Here is a 17,390-nt window from a genome sequence, read left to right as displayed (position 1 = left end):
ATCGATTTGCCGGCTATGTTTGAATGACCGCGAAAGCCGTTTCTGAAGTTTTCAGTGAAGAATGTCAGCGGTTCATTGGCGGGAAGACAGGGGAGTCTCGAGGCGTCGAAGTGCAGAACGACGATCTCCTCTCAGCAGCGCAATACGCGTCCCTCTCCGAGACGAGAGAGCTGCTTCTGCGGCGCTGTCGGCCTCGCCTGTTCATTCCCTTTGACACTGCAATGGGCTAGAACCCACTGGAGAACCAACCTGTGCCCTGCTTCGTAGACAAGCCATTAACACATCCATCACCAACGGTGCGGATGAGCCTCGGATGCCAGAATTTTCAGTTGCTTGCAGTGCAGATGTAGAGTGAGTGAACACGACCCATTCCCGCGGGTTAAAAACAACGATGTGTTTCAGAAAGAAAAGTATGGCATAGAGTTGCGCACCTGTGGATGAGGTTCATGCGAGAGGCGACGTCCTTCCACTACGCTTTCGGATGGGATGACGAATGCCGAGGCGGACTTGCCATTTCGAGATGCGCCATCGGTGTAAGCTGCGGCAGTGGTAGAAAACTTCGCGTCTACCAGTGCATAAAATTGGCTCGATGAACTTGAGGGGGAACCTCATCGCTTCGTTCCAGGATGTCCGGAAGACGTACGAAGGTGGGTGAGCACAGGCAGAGACCAGGGGGCGTCCAGCGGTGTGACGTCCTTAGCTATGAAGCCAGTGAGAGCCTGGCGTGCCTTCTGCGCTACTCTCTGAACTCTCTGACAAATCTCTGAAGAAGAGCAGGTAAAAAAAAATCTCTTGTACTGGAAGAGTCCGAGGTGTGTATATAATGTGGTGATACCCCTGGACTCTGGGTCCAGTACAATTTGGTGGTTGCCATGTTTGAGATCAAGTTTGGAGAATATACAAGAGCCTGAAAGTTCTGCTGTCAGCCCCTGTAAGGTGTTGGGTGTCGTTCGCGCTGGATGACTGTGTTGGCCATGCACATCTCAACGCAGATTCGGATCTTTCGGATTCTGATTCACAGATTCGGATCTAGGGTCATTCTACTTGGGTACGATGACGATAGGAGATACCCACGGAGTCGGTCCTTCCACAGGCTCTATGATGTCAGATTTGAGAAGAGCTCGGAGTTCTTCCTCCATCTTTGGCCTGAAATGAATAGGAACCCTCCGCGCCTTTTCTGCCACTGCTGTGACATTTTCGTTGGCATGAAGATGCACAAGGGTGCCTTTGAGCTTCCCAATTACCTGAATCAACTCTGGGCAGTCAATCAAGGAGGAGTCCCAACGCAATGGCTGATGATCGACTTAGCAAGGTGGGGGAAGGGTGTCCAGCATCTTTGATTACATGAACACTCCATCGCAGGATTTTGTGCTATATTGTAGACGTACAGAGAAGCATACCACCACCGGAAGCGATGCAGGTGAGCAGTACTCAAAAATCTGTCGAGAAGATGTTTGGAGCCTAGGGCGCGTATTCAGTCGGAGGAGCGTTTCTTCACCGAATGTTTCTACGGAAGCACCCGAAGCAACGATGGCATGCACTACTCCGAACTATCCATACTGTATGAGTGCCCTAGGCAGATCTGAGTGATTGCTACAAAGATGAAAGGTGGATTCGTCGGAATTATCTGAAGTAGGCGGTTCATGTTCAGTCTTGTGGATCTGGGCCTGTCGGGGAACTACTCGTTTCTTTTCTTTCTGCTGCGGCTGTGATGATCTACGCACCTTTGCGTAGTGGTTGAGCTTTCCACACTTTAAACACTTCCGCGCATGTGGCGGGCAGGGCTTATCTCTAGCATGGGTGTAGGGACCTCCACAGTGATCGCATATGGTGTTCTGCTTGTTTGATGCACAGGAAGTTTGACGTTGACGTGACCGTAGGTGACGTGACCGTTGTAGTCTGAGAGCTCTGAATGGTCCGATCCATCTTGATAGCTTGATTTTCTGCTAGTTCCATATTGCTAGCAAACCTTTGAGGACCTCGTGAAGGTGCAGGTCCGTTTTGCCCAGTGCTTTATTGCTTAGCGCGAGCAAGTCTGAATGATACTCGACATGAGTTCTGCCGCGGTGTCGTGGAAGTTGCAGAGAAGCGCTACCTATTTATTTATTTAAGTACCCCGCTGCTCCACAGTCGTGGAATTATGCAGGGGAGAGAGGAATACATAGAACATCAACACAAAAGACCAGTAACACATGGCTAAACAAACATAAAGGATATCATAATTTAACACAGACTTTGCTGGGAAAGGAATTCGTGTAATTTCTTCGAGAACAGTTCACTGGAAGGAGAGAGAGCAAGGTCACGTGGAAGGTTGTTCCAATCCGCTATTGTTTGGACAAAAAAAGATTGTTTGAAAGTAGATGTTCGAAAGCGATATGGCTCGATCTTATAGGTGTGGTCCAAATGACCTGAAAGGAAGCAAGGCTTCTGCAGGTACAGATAACCTGAGACAACGGACAAGCTATGGTAAATGTCATAAAGTAGCTTCAAGCGAGCTATTTTTCTGCGGCTCTCCAGTGATGACAAGCCCAGCATGGGCTTTAGTTCAGCAGACCTCACATAATGGGAGCAAGTATTGGTGACAAATCTGGCAGCCTGGTTGTGTACCTTTTCAATTTTGAGGCTTAGTCCGACTTCGCCGGGATCATAAACGATGCTGCAGTACTCCAGTAATGGTCGCACGTAACACCTGTAGACAATTTCTTTTACGTCCCTTGGAGCACCATTAAAATTTCTTCGAAGGAATCCAACCGTTCTGCTAGCTTTATTAACAACTTTTTGAACGTGTTTGTCCCATTTGAGGTTAGAACTAATCAAAACACCTAAGTATTTGTAATTATCTACCGCCTGGAGTACTTCGTTGCACAGCTTATAATCTAGTACCTATTTTTTTGTGAGAATGATATACATTGACATTTACGTCCATTCAAAACCATTCCCCAGCCATTACACCATGCTTCGATACTCGAAAGGTCCCTCTGAAGGATGCTAACATCGTCCTCAGTCTTGATACTCCTGTAAATTACGCAGTCGTCCGCGAATAATCGAATAGGGGAGTTTACAGTGTTGGCAAGATCATTAATATAGATTAAAGATAACAGTGGCCCTTATATAGATCCTTGCAGGACTCCTGATCAACAACATTCGACTTCGCCCCGTTAATAACAACACACTGTTTTCGATCTGTTAGATAATTCCGCAGCCAGTCTAAGACAACCGGGTCTAAATTGAGAAGGCTTAATTTGTACATTAAAAGTTGGTGATTAACAGTGTCAAAAGCTCTCCTAAAATCTAAGAAAACACAATCTATTCGTATTTGATTATTGAAATTAAGAACGATGTCATGGTAAAACGATACCAACTGTGTGCTGCACGAATAACCCTTACGAAAGCCATGCTGGGCTGGAGAAAAGAAAGTGTTGATAGAGAGATGAGTTATAATGTTAGAATATATAATGTGATCTAAAATCTTACTACTTATACACAAAAGAGGAACTGGCCTATAATTTTCAGCGGATGTTTTGTCCCCTGTTTTGAATATTGGGACAACATTTGCGCACTTCCACTCCAACGGTACGAGGATGGTTCCATAAGTTTCCGGCCCGACCAACTGTTAATAGTCATAGAGACGAAACAAGTGTACCACTTTTCGACATAGTCACCCTTAACTTCGATGCACTTTTGACACCTTTCAACCAGCATTCTTATACCCTTGTAAAAATAGTCCGAAGTTTTGTCTGCAGAATGCTGGAAAACTGCCTCTTGCACCTCACTATCGTTTTGAAATCTCCGTCCTCTGAGATCCCTCTTCAAGTTTGAGAACAGGAAGTAGTCACTCGGTACCAAGTGTGGACTGTAGGGTGGGTGGTGGATTTCTTCGAAGCAGCACTCCTTCAATGCAGCCTTGGCAACAGAAGTCGTGTGGACAGGGGCATTGTCCTGGAGCAACCGGACACCTCGACTCAACCTGCCGCGCCTATTTTCCTTGATGGCGTCTCGCAGTCGGTGCAGAAGTGAAGCATAATAAGTCGCATTCACTGTGGTGTTCCTCTCTTTGAAGTCGATGACGAGGATCCCGTGACAATCCCAAAATATTGTTGCCATGATCTTCTTTGTGGATTGTGTGACCTTGGCTTTTCTTGGGGGTGCTTCTCCTGGTTTGCGCCACTCCATCGACTCCTTTTTCGAAAGGGGATCATAGTAGAGCACCAAAGTCTCATCCCCTGTGACAATTGACTTCAATATTTCTTCGTTCTCTTGACAGAGCTCCAAAAACTCTTTGGCACAGACGACGCGCCGTTGCTTTTGAACTGACGAGAGAAGTCGTGGCACCCATCTCGCACTGACCTTTTTCATGTGAAGGCCCTCGCCGATGACGCGAAAAACGGTTGTTTTTGAAAGCCCCAGCCTTTCTGAGATTTCCTTCACCTTCAGACGCCTGTCGCTCAGCATTTCCTCCTCGACAAGGGACATATTTTCTTGTGTCACCACTTCCACTGGACGACCATCGCGTGGATCATCTTCAATGGACTCTTGCCCCAGTGGAAACTGCTTAGCCCAATCTTTTACCGTTGTCTACGACGGAGAGTCTTCCCTGTACTCGTTGTCCAGTCGCGCTTTAATTTCGTTAGGCGAAAGTCCCTCTTTTGTCAATAATTTTATCACAGCGCGGTACTCGTTTTTTTCCATCTTAACTGAAGAGTGCAACCTGGTTGTTTGAAACGCCGCTCTCCAACCGACAAAAGCATGGAGAGGGTTGAGGGTGGTGCTCCGGCCCTCCAACAGATAGCGCCACGCATCCTTAATCGCATTTTCCAATTCGAGCGCATTTTCTACCTCGGGCCGCAAACTTATGGAACCACCCTCGTACCTTGCCCGTCTCAAGTGAACGACTAAACAGTATAAAAATGTACTCCGTCACTATGACGGAGCAAGCTTTCAAGACGACGGTGGAAATACCGTCAGGACCCTGGCTTTTTTTGTCATTCAGGCTGCGTAGCTGATAACATATCCCGTCTTTTGATAGTCTGAGAGGCTGCATGGGGGTTTCTAATGAGATGTTCAATGCAGGACAGTTTATGTTGTCGCTAGTAGAAAACAGACTTAAAGTAATCATTAATAACACACGCAATGTCGGGGTAATTTCATATGAACCTGTCATTGGACATAATCACAGAAATGCCACCCTGAACTTTGCTGATTGATTTTACATACTTCCAGAGCTCTTTGCTGCCCTGGCTCAGCCTGTGCTTCAACTTCAAAAAATACTTTCTCTTCTCTTCTCGTACAACATTGCGAACGCGCTTAGATAACGTCTTAATTCTCTGGTAAGCAGATGGTGTTCCATTCTTAATATACACTGAAAAAGCTCTCGCTTTCTATCTTATTAACCTCTTTACATTCCTTCAAAAGTAAGGCTTGTCACATTTTGACTTTGACTTAGTAAATATTGATGAGTAAATACTTGTCTCTGTCTGGTTTGATAAGTCACTAAGGTTTCTGCGGGCAGTAGCGTTCTTGTCGAAAAAGGCATTTGTGGTATTCAGTTTTTTTTTCTTTTTTCTGGAAGTAATGCGTGAGCGATTCTACCAAGATATCCTGTAGTCTGGCTTCCAGTTGAGTCAGCAGCGGCTTCGAATTGCGCTCGCGGAGTGAGTGTGTCAGAAATGTCGTAGACCTCGGGCCCAGCATAATGGAAAATCATTGCCTTCTTGCGCACGGGGTTCGTGATGTTACAGCCAGCCAAGAAGTTTTCGAATCTTGAGATCCATTTCTTCCAGCGTGTTCCAACCGATATCTGGTCTTCAGTTACGGGGAAGTGTGGAAACGGTGCGAGCGTCTTCATGCCGCCAAACGAGCTGACAAAGGATTGGGCTTAGGGTATCCGTCGATATGTCGGTGTGGAAAAGATTCAAGGCTACCGTTGTTAACGATCATGTGGGATGTTGCTCAGAAGAGAGGAACGATTCCGCAACTTGGCCCGCACCCCGCCGTGCATGCCGTCGAACGTCCTTCTATTCGCCCAGGCGTGTCCCCCCAAAAGCAAAGGTGAGAAGGTGGCGCTACCTGTTAACGCAATTTGAACTCACAACACTATACTCTACTTTAGGTATTTTGTTCGGTACTTTTCGATAAAGTACCTGGCGATGAAACTCCACAATCATTGTTCGATAAAGTACTCAAGTACTGAGCTGATAATGCAAACATGAAAAGGATATACCAGTATATAACTGTCAGTGTGTAAATCTCTGTCAGAGCCATCTTATAGAGCAAGAAAATGCGGTGTAATGGGCTGCCCAAGAAAGGAACTTGAACGACCTCGACCATCTAATGTGCAGCACCTCATGGCCATCAGGATCTGCTGGGGATTCGCTGCTTTACATGGTCGACCCGGGGTTACGCTTTCGAGCACCACCTTCCTTCATGCGAGAAACGACGACTGTTCTACATAGGCTACCGCTCAATGTACCCCAACAGCGCACGTCTTCTCTTCAAACTGGGCAAGCGTGACTCTCCGAACTGCAGTGAATGTGACGTTGTAGAGGACGCTAAACACATCATTCTCAGGCATCGAAAAGACGTTGGCACTCGGAGGGTTTTAGAGGCAAGCCTGACTCGTGTGGACTCGCGAGCCTTCGACATCACGAAACTTTTAAGTCCTGAGTCGTGCGACAGGGCGCTGATGGCACTTGAAGATTTGCTACCTACAACTGGGCTTATGGACGTTCTGTGACTTGCCAAGTGTGTGCGGCGTGTGCTCCCTCAGTGATTCTTCTTCTTGTTTGATATTTCACACCCACTCGTTTGAACCCTTTGAACTAGAATTTGCACACCATCACTTTAACCCGTTCATCTGTTTTATTCACCGAGTGTAGGCGTCCTGGAGTAGCCAGTCCGACTTTGTCGCGACTCCGTTTTTTCTTCATCACATCACCATCACCATAGGAACTTAAATAAACTTAAAATGAACATGGAATGAAGCTGGAATGGAACAGGAAAACGCGGGTTCGATGTGAAACGAATGTTCATGCGATAATATAATAATATAATATAATAACATATTATAATATTGTGTGCTGTGCTTCAAGTACCAATGATGGCAGGTGGTTGGTACTTTGCCCATCACTGACTGGAACCACTCCACTTTTGTTTCGACGACAAATACTGGTGTCTTATCTATATTACTATCCGAGACTAATATATTTCTTACTGTAAGTATGTAATTAGCGCTGCACAAATTTCATAGGAAAAGCGCTACTGAAAACTATTCTTTCAACGCTGTCCATTATCGATTCTGTAATACAATTTCAGAACGTCCCTTCCCTTATTGGATACATCAAAGTCCTCTTCCCGCGCTGACTGCTTGCGTGGTGTCTGCAGCACGATGCTTATTGTAACGTTTTAGTGAAACAGGCAATTAAACGTAGAAGGACAAACACAACTTACTGTGGCTTACTGTAAGACATGTTGTGCAGCTTGGGATGCGTTCATGATGGCAGTGGTCCATCCAGTACCGTCGAGAACCACCCCGGTGCCCGGACGTGCCCTTGGACCGATGGCTATATTATGAGCTATGTAAAGAACAGCACCAATCAGTATCGCTTCTCTCAGTGTTGCGCAAGACAGATTAAGCATGTCGCTAAGTAAGTATGTATTAACAAATAATCGATAACGTTGTCACCATTGTTGTCGTGAGACATCATTCCGTTGCACCGTGAGGCGGGCTTTCGTGATCGCTATTCAAGCTTGTACTGCGCCAGGAAATCAAGCAAGAAAAGCACCGTAACATGCAGTGCTAAACGCATTTTGATGCCGAACATTTTCTAGTAGATCAAACTTGACTATCGCACACGAGGACACATTCGTCGTACATATGTCGTCTCTTTTTGTTCGTCGTCTAGTTTTTGTTTCGTTTCTAGCGACAATAACGCCTCCAAAGAACTGTAATGAAACGTCAGACAAAATGGCAATCGCCTTGCAAAGTTTATTGTGAGTTAGACCCTCTCTTGCATTTTTGCTACGTTTTCGAAATGTGCAATGACCGCTATGTCCACCCTGTAGGCAATTGAGGTAGTTACCGTTTCTACGCGTGAGGTTGCATTCCTAGACGTGCTTTCGAATTGCCTGAGGATGTCTGTTCTATGTAACGGGTTACACGTAGATTGTTCTGTAACGACATGCTTTTCTGTTAACAGTCTATACGACCGTGCATGTCTGCATACGAACGATACAGGGAGAGCAAGACCAACAACACACTACCTGCCTGGCACGAATACGTCTTTGAATGAGCTGTGTAGGGCAGCGTTTGCCCATATGCCTCAGACATTCTTTTTCGACGGGGTAAGGATTCATTCCTACATATCTCCATAAACAACGGAAATCAAGACCTACAGTGACACTCGCCTGCAGGAATGTGTTTATGAGACAAACAACACAATGCTTCATATTTCTCGACATCTAAATATTTTGTTCCCTTTTTAACAGGATGACGAGACACTAGAGAAACGAATTTCATAGATTAGGATTGTCTGTGCAGCTGAACAATTTGCAGTGCAATACATCGCTGAACATAAAATGATTATGCAACCGAGCAGGTGTAAACTTGAAGTAGGCAACCATATCCCTGAGTACAACACAGGCCAATATTCAAGACTACGTTTGTTTGTTCATCCCCTTGTATCCACCTCAAGCTCAAGGATATGTTGCCAACATCGCTGAGTTTTGTGAGTCTTGCATAGATGGAGCGCCACAGCTGTATGCCTGCTGCGTAATAGCAGCTATTCCCATAAAGTTCCAACAAGAACACACTGAGCGTGCTCGCCCTGTATTTCTCAGTCATTTTCATCCAAGCACCGGCTGACACCAGCCGTCGGCACTTCAGCGAAACGCGCAGCTTCGAAAAGAATGTCGCCACTGGCGCAGATGCTCATGTGGATGCTCATTGGTCTCCGAGAACTGGCGTCAGTCTTACTTCGCGCTGATTAGGCGAGAGTCATCTGATTGAGGAGCGACGAGCCGAACTGCCTGCAGAACCGCCGAACTGAGAAAAAACGTTGGAGGTTGGACACGTGTGACGTCACGTGTGCTCTCTCGTACCCCGACCCTTGTGCTCGCAGATTCGCAGCCGCTAGCACGTAGTTTCGATGGTTTTGAATTCTTTCGCTTTAGATTGTGGCGAACTCTCGTAAACGTCTAATTTGAACACAGAATGACTGATCCAGCTGATCGTCGCAACACTGGAAAGGCGGGCAAAAGGCGCCTTTAAAAGACGTAGAAATCATTCGTGAAGAAGTCGGCACTCCTTCTTTCGATGTCCCGCCGGTGAACGGTAAGAGAAGTTTGGTTACTTTTTGTTACTGAAGGAAGTAATGCATGTTTATTGCGTGAAATGTATTACAACATTTACAAGTCACTCTGTAACGTTAGAGGCGTTTCATAGTCCGTTGCGGTGCAGTAACTTGTGCATTTCGGATATGCCGCTAATCAAGTGATATGTGCTGATTATACTAGTTGTTCCTCACGTCCTACCTATTCATTCACTGTGATCTACGAACGTTTGTGACGTGTGTGCTTTGGTGTTCAAATAGCAAATCAGCATGGATACCGTATTCATTAGTACCATAGTAAATTTCGTCCAGACTTATGCATGATGATAAAGTATTTTTCTTTTCATTTTTTTAGTGCTGCCGCAGCCATCGGCGACAACGACACACCTGGCTCAGCTGTTTTCGAAAACTTCACGTATACATAGTGGATGTGCGGACTGCGGTTAGTTTGAACTGCTCTTCAGCGTTGAAACACCTAAAGCCCAAGTGATGCCTGTTACAAGGCGTGCGTATGCATGTACACTGTGACTTTTTCGAAACAATTCATGAAGGCAAATAAATTTGCTCTACAAACTGTCATCGCTTTTCGTTCCTCTGCTCTGGGGCAACACGTTGCTGACGTTACTCAGCAATCGCCGAAAGAAAACAGGCGAAGCTGGCGGAGAGAGGGAGCATACGAGAAACCCGAGGAGCGAAGGGGTTAGGGTAGGAAAGGTGGTCGGGTTGTGCTTGCGCGCTTCACCCACGCTTTTTCTTTTCCCACGCTGCTCAATCGGGAGCGCTGTGAGTGGCTCCTGGAAATCACGGGGTTTCGGAGGCCGCCATTTTCCCTGGACCATTGCGGCAATGGGAGCTTCCGGCTGCTGCTGACACTACATGCCTTAGGATTTGTCAGAGCACTATCCTCCGCGTTAATCCTCCCCCTCGCGCTGACGACGCTCGTTTCGAGACAACCAGACGCGTGTTCCCGGTTAAGCTTGGCTAGCACAAAGAAGCGTCAGCCAATCATGAGCGTACCATTCAGTGCGTTGTGACATCGTCGGTGACATGATCGGGCACATCGGTGACAGCGTCGAGTTTGTCCGCACGACACTCCTGCCACGGCTCGCCGTGTCACGACGCCCATCTCTATATCTGCCATTTCTATATCTCGTATATCTGCTTCGCACAACTTCGGAACTCAGCACAGCCGTTTATAGAGAGAGTTCGGCCATTGGCGGGAGCCTAAATTGAAGTGCGTCATGCGACGTCCCTGCTGAACGACTTTCGTCGCCATGCTCTATTGTTGCCCTGTCGTCAGATGGCCTCCGACGCTATTTCGATGCGGAGCATTGTTTACGATGGAAGGAGGAAAGACACGTCACGTGCATACTTCGTCCATGGAAAATCATTCGCCCTTGAACTCTTTCAGTTTAGCACCAAAGCCCCCTAATCCCAGGCGGATGTGGGTCTTAATCCGGCGATACCTGTAGATTACGTTCAGCGCGACCACAAATCTCTCGAGCAGCTGGCGGACAGCATCAAAATGGCGCGCATCAGATGGCTGATAAGCGGATACCGCTTGGATTCACGCTTTGCGGGCGGCCCAACGGCGGCTCTAACGTGAAAGCAGGCTCCACCCATGAGCCGGCAAAAACTCGGAGAATGGCCAAACTCTCTCTTTAAACGGCCCTGGAACTCAGTCTAAATTATCTGGTGACGAAGCGGTTCATTTGCTGAGCGTAAAAACAGCACAGTGCTTCACTGTTCTAACCATTCCTGAGGCAAACGTGACCTTTAGAAATGCGGTGATACGCCCCCCCCCCCCCCGCCCCTTTGTTGACGGACGCAGTGCTTTTCCTTCCGGGTAGTTCTTGCTTGGGTACGCGTACCAATTGCTTATTAGAAATACTACAATTGACTTTGTTACCGCAGGATATGCCATTCGTTGGGTGTGAAGTACCATGCCGGAGCAACCCCTACCCCACAGCTACTGGGTGGCAATATCGCGTTGGGACGGCACCTGGCCTGGACGGAACACCCTGCCAGGGTGAAAATATGGTAAGTGGGCGAATACGACTAGCTTACTGATACAGAACAACTACGCCCTATATCCAACATGTTAGAAGTTGTAAGGTGGTAAAATTGTTTGCTCTCGTCACTTTCGAATGTTACAGAGTCCAATTCTCATGCATAATGCACTAGCACACCTCAATAATCGATGTAACACATTCTTACAGTAAGATGTATGAGAGACCATGCGGAACACAAGACCGTTCTGTGCCTCCTTTACTTTTCCTTCGAGTATAGCAGACCTTTTTATAATTGGGTGTTTACGTCGCGAGACAACTGAGATCATGAGCGACGCCACAGCGGTCGGTCTGTGGTTGCTTTTGCCCACCTGAGGGTTCTTTAACGTGCGATGAAAGCTCATCACACGGCACCCCGTATTTAACGTCCCTCGCGGAAGACGGCGTGTCTAAGCAACTTGTACCCTGCCACCAAGTTGCTGGCGTCCTCGGCCGGGTTCGAACCCGCGATCTCGGGATCAGAAGGCGAACACGCTACCGACTGAGCCACCGAGGCCGGTATATAGCAGACCTACTGCCTCTGTCTCTCTCAAGTATCCACCTGTCGTCTTCCACTACACGCCCCTTACGTTACCCATTCTACCAGTTGCTGTTAACAATTAATGTGTGCACAGGCTATTAGTCGGGGGCAACACAACCGAACGGCCTGCGACAGTCCTTGGTTGTGCAACTTCTTCAGATTCTTTTATTGAGCGGCAGTCCAGGAAATCGCCCGATTTCTTGTTAGACATCCGACATCCTGTCGTCAACATAACAAGCCACGCTAGATAGCACGGGGACATGCATTACCCTCAACACATTCTTTGTCAGAGGGTACCTAGCATGGATGTAACAGTAGCTTCACATCTGACCGGAAATGAGAGGCTGCTGCGAATCCCACTGTTGATGCCCTGTAATAGATTGCCATTGTGTCATCCAGTGTCATCGAACGACGAAAGTTGGCGTTGCCAAGTTGTCAGGTGTTAAATTACCTCAGCTTCTGTAGCGCCCTTCTCAGGTTAAGGCTGGTGAGGTATCGGAATTAATAGCATTCCATGCCTTCTGAAGACTGAAGGCGGAGCTTCAACTAACGTTTTGTGACCAACCTCTCTGCATCGCCATTTTTACATATCATCCCAACCAACCCCATCCCCGGAGCTTGCATGGCGTTGGAACCTTATTTCTGCGGAACACTGAGCAACGTTGTAACATTCCAGGCGAATAGACCTCTCCCTGTTTGTAAACAAATGACGGCGTATTGTTCCACAGCGCCACGACTTTGGTAGAGTTGAACTACGCTCGAAGCTAGAGGCGAACAAGGTCGCGCCAGAAAGCTTCGGTCTTGAGGGGATTACGATGGTCCCCGCCAGGGACGCGACCTTCAGTCCTACTTTTCTTTCAATAGGAGGCAGCGAATAAGTGCGCATTCGTGGAAGCCAGCCCTCCCCTTCCGATTTGTTTCGGTTTCACTCTGTCTGCCAACGTCATGATGACGTTTCTCTACTGTGAACCGATAGTAGAGGTCCATTCACCAGAGGGAAGCAGGTCAAGCTCATGCCAGGCATGCCTTGAACTGAAATTACCATTTTTCTCTGATGCTTTGTTGACCCTCGCTTCCACGAAAATTATGGACTCCGGTTATTAACTTTTAAGTTGCCGAACGGGTCCACCTAACGGAATTCTGCTGCATTCTTGCATTCGTCCAAGATAGCTTTACTTTCATGAGGCGTATCTTCCACGGCAAATCGGAGACACCGAAGCAAAAGTTGGACAACGGGGCATTGAGGTTATGATGGCACCGCACTTTGGCACTTGGACTAAATCGGATATTGAGTTATGCTCTCATGTAAATTTAGTAGTGGATGAGGCAATGAGAAAGATGCCGCCCGCCAGGAGTGTGTTCGTCTTTGTGGATGTGGGAGTGACTGGAGCGAGTCGAATCCCACTGCTGGTGCCTTTCTTCAGCTGCGATTGTTTAAATCAGTTCAGAGAGGGCAGCGAATCCTTTCAAGTCCATTGCTTTGCCCATTACTCTGTTCCTCTCTCTCCCCAGCTTTTTTCCCTGTATGATTTCTTTGGAGTATACCCATTTACATATCCTAGCGCAATAGGTTGGTTGCGGCACGTGAAGTTCGTTTCTGCACATGGGTGATGAGCGGCGCAAATGCTAATATTTGCTCGTATGTCACAACTTCTTCCTTTACTGAAACTTTCTTGTTATTGTCTATGATGAGATAAATGGCACATTGCTTTAAATGAATTGTCCCACTAGTCTCTGCCTAAACAGTTGCCAGCATGTTCCCAAGACACTATAGTATCAGGTTGTGTAGCTTACGGGGACATATTGACAGGCACGACCACGTGGCCCCAATCAAACATGTATTGCTCCATCTTTGTGAATAAAGTGTGTCGTATGTCGTGTGTAATGCTGCACTGTTGCGGTTGCCGCACTGGTTAGTAAGTTAAGGGGTGGAAAAAACACGATCATTCACATGACGAGTGTCAGTATATGGATCCTTCAATGGTTTCAAGGTTGATCGATCGTTCCTCACGTTCGCGGAAGGGTTTTAATCAATGGTGATGTGCACGTGAAATATCTTTCAGGTCGATTTACTTCGTAACGTTGGTAACATGGTTACAACACGGGCAAGTAACTTTCTTCTCTGTCGCTTCAGATATGTATACGTGGTGAATGTGTACCCGCTCCCGTACCCAAAAAGAAGACGAAGAAGGAGAAGAACGATAAAAAGAAGAAAAAGGCGAAGAAGGAAACCACAAGCGCCAGGAAGAAACCGAAGAAACCAAAAACATCTAAAACAGCAAGAGCTACAACTATAGGGTGACACGTCCAACTTCACGAAGCCGTGTCATCACTTGGTACAGCGGCGGCAAATGGCACCAGGCTATCATACCAGGTTAATTTGGGTTCCTAAATATCACGTGCGTTGGCATTGGCACAAACGTGCAACATTCAATCACAGTCTTTCACATGGCCACTGCAGCACTTACCTATTTTCACGTAATAAAATCATTACGACAACATACACATAAGCACCAGCTGTAAAATCACAAACATATAGACAGCATAGTGCGACAGTGAAACGGCGAAACTGGATTGAGCAGCGGCAGTGCCGTCTCAAGGCAAGCTGCCGTGCCCGGTACTGTGAACCGATGCGGGAGTTGATATACAAATCATGGAAGCACAAAAAGACAATAACAACAAAAAACAGCATCATGGCCAGCTGTACGTTTGCGCCATAAGACACCAAATAATCTGCGACAAAACAACAAAAATGCTAAGCAGCACCTGCAAAATTTTTACTACGTATACAAAATAAAGTTGTTGTTGTCTTTACTACGTTGTTTCACTACACTTTTGTGCGCTTTACGTGATGGCCTACACAGATGTCTCGCGACGTAAAACCCCGAACTATTATTATTATTATCACCTATGTTATACGTATCCGTGTGTAAACTGATGGTTAGAATATTCTATAAAGATATAAATAGATCGTTAGGTACATACTTACAAACATAAAAACGATTCCTCCTTCCTTCTTGCTGGTAAACACGTGAATAGTATCTGGTAAGTCGACAGATTCTGCTATTTCGTTCTCGATTGAGAGCATTGAAAGGCCAGTCAATCATCACGTTTCAATGGGTCCTTGGCCACGTAGGCGTGCATGGAAATACCCGAGCAGACGCAGTAACGAGACGCGCTGGGTCTGACGACACTTCGGCCCTGGCACCTCTGCCGCTTACAGCCTCCACATGCCGTCTATACGTACCCCGTCGGTGTGCCACATGTGCTCAGCAGTTCCGTGCCGAAACTACGACTTACAACTCATTCCTACGGTCTATCGACCCATTGATGGAGTTCGTCATCACTTGCCACCGCAGCCGTAAAGAAGAATCCCTTCTCCACCGTCTACGACTGAATGTTGCCGTACACCCTCACTTCTCTTCAAGATGGGTCGGCTAAATTCACCACACTGTAATGTCTGTGGAGTGGAAGCTGACATCCCACACCAACTCCTGTATTGCCAGCAGCACCTTCAACATAGAACACCCTCCGTTCTTTCCTTTCGTTGCCTTTTTGTTTTTCTTTTCTTTCCTTCTTTTTTTTTTTTGATTCCCCCGTGTTTCTTTTTCCTTCCTTTTTTTTGTTTTGATTCCCCTTTTTGTTTTTGTTTTTTCGTTTTCCCCCTTCCTCTTTTTCCTTTTTTTTCGGAATAGCAAGCCGGCTCTTTGCCTGGCTAACCTTTCCTTTGTTTTTTCTTTATAAACATATATAACGTATATAATAATAAACATCTATCTGCTATCGTTGTGCGCAAGTAGTTAAATTTGAACTTGGACAAACTCATCACGCCACTGGCGACTGTCACTGGAGTAGTCAGCAAGATTCTGAGAGCCTCTGTGATGTTTGGAAAGGACACCGTGCTCGTTCGAACCTTGCACAAGTAGTCCAGCGCACATAGCCTCGCCATTGGCAAATTTGAGAAAACCTTCAAATCCGCACCTGAGCCCTCCCCGCCAATGTCTCTGGATTCATCATGAGTCAGAGCGTATCGGCTTTCATACCCGCATTTTCTTCCACATTTTTTCGTGGTTTATTACGGCCAAAAAGCCCTAGTATTTAACAAAACCCCGAAGGTTGCCATATAAGCATCATACTGTGTAAAGCGACGCTTTAGGGACACAAAACACTGGTCGACAACACGCAAAAAATAGTTCATTCTTCAACGTGGTCTACCACTTCCGTGTGATGGTAAAAGAAATGTCGTCTTTTTTTTTTTTTTTTTTTCGTTCTCCTGGACTCGAATTGTGCGGTGACGTCTGGCTCCTGAGCAAGTTCGTTTGCTACAGGAACGGCAGAAGTGAACCGGTTTCCCGATAGTTTCTTGACGAAATTAACGAGTGCTTCGACCTGCACGAGGAGCGGACATGGTCTGACCCGTTCATACCGTTGTAAAGGCCTTAGCTCATCATACTTTTCACACGTATACAAGCAGCTCGTGGCCACGCACCAAACTCAGCAGGAACTCAAATTCTCTAGGATAAAAACATAAAACAGGAGATTGAGGAATCCCCGCTTCGCATCTAGATCTCCCGTCGTTTGCGCCAGTTCATTAGTGCACTTTCTATGCTGTTCCTTGGAATCGGATAGCCTTGACGCACTCGATCGCGCTTTCCAGCGCGTGTCAGACACGGTTTCGCATTTAGGGAAGAAACGTTCTTTTGGTAATACAGCCCACCTTTTATTGATATGCGAACAATGTGTACATACTCTGAACCATACCGAAGAATGATATAGTTCTGGGGAAGTTGATGCCACGTTGCTTAACGAGGTTTAATGCGTGATTGCTACTGCAAGACATGAAGAACGCACGAGGGCAGTGGTTTAAAATGCTGGCTTGCACCCCTTGCATCGGGCCTTGCATGTTTGATTCGTTATCAAAACAATGCCCTTGGCAGTTATTCTGTCTAGGCCAAGCTCCGTGCTTGTTGGTTTTGAGTTTCTCTATTATGTCTCCCCGGTGCTATCCCTACGGCGACAACTCCAAGAAAATGCTCTCTAACTTACTAACTTATTCCAACAGGATTAAAATTGTCCGAGGTGCGGGGCTTGGTGCGGCCGTACCAGTCGCACATGCCTAGAGTCGGCCTTGAGCAGCGACATGGCCGAGCGGTTAAAGCATCCACTCTGGTGGCACTCAAGGTCATGCTGAAGACTGGGAGGTGGTCGGTTCGACTACTACCACCCGCTGTGCTGTCTAAGACTTTCCCTGGGTTTTACGGCAGACTTTCCAGACGACTATCGGCACAGTTCCCACAATTTCCTCAATGCTATTATTTTGCTTAATGTTAACAAAAAGAACCCGCGAAGCACAATTTGTGAAACACGCATATTCGAAATATCTTTCTACGCGTTTGAATTGATGAAATGCCGAGTCCTGGAATAATTGCATGTTAATGCCATATATGGCTCTGTTTTGAACGGTTTGTACATAAC

The 17,390-nt window shown here is 46.7% G+C and overlaps 1 long non-coding RNA gene across 1 annotated transcript; it reads left to right on the top strand.

The window, feature by feature from the left end:
• The first annotated feature begins 8,220 nt into the window (after positions 1-8,220).
• Positions 8,221-14,150, top strand: LOC135365915 (uncharacterized). The gene is made up of 3 exons (XR_010414008.1): positions 8,221-8,340; positions 11,241-11,366; positions 14,050-14,150. It is a non-coding gene; the product is annotated as an uncharacterized LOC135365915 (long non-coding RNA).
• Positions 14,151-17,390: the final 3,240 nt, after the last annotated feature.

The sequence above is a fragment of the Ornithodoros turicata genome, chromosome 8, assembly GCF_037126465.1.
Source record: "Ornithodoros turicata isolate Travis chromosome 8, ASM3712646v1, whole genome shotgun sequence".
Lineage (NCBI taxonomy): Eukaryota > Metazoa > Arthropoda > Arachnida > Ixodida > Argasidae > Ornithodoros > Ornithodoros turicata.
This window is presented reverse-complemented; position numbering and strand designations above follow the sequence as displayed.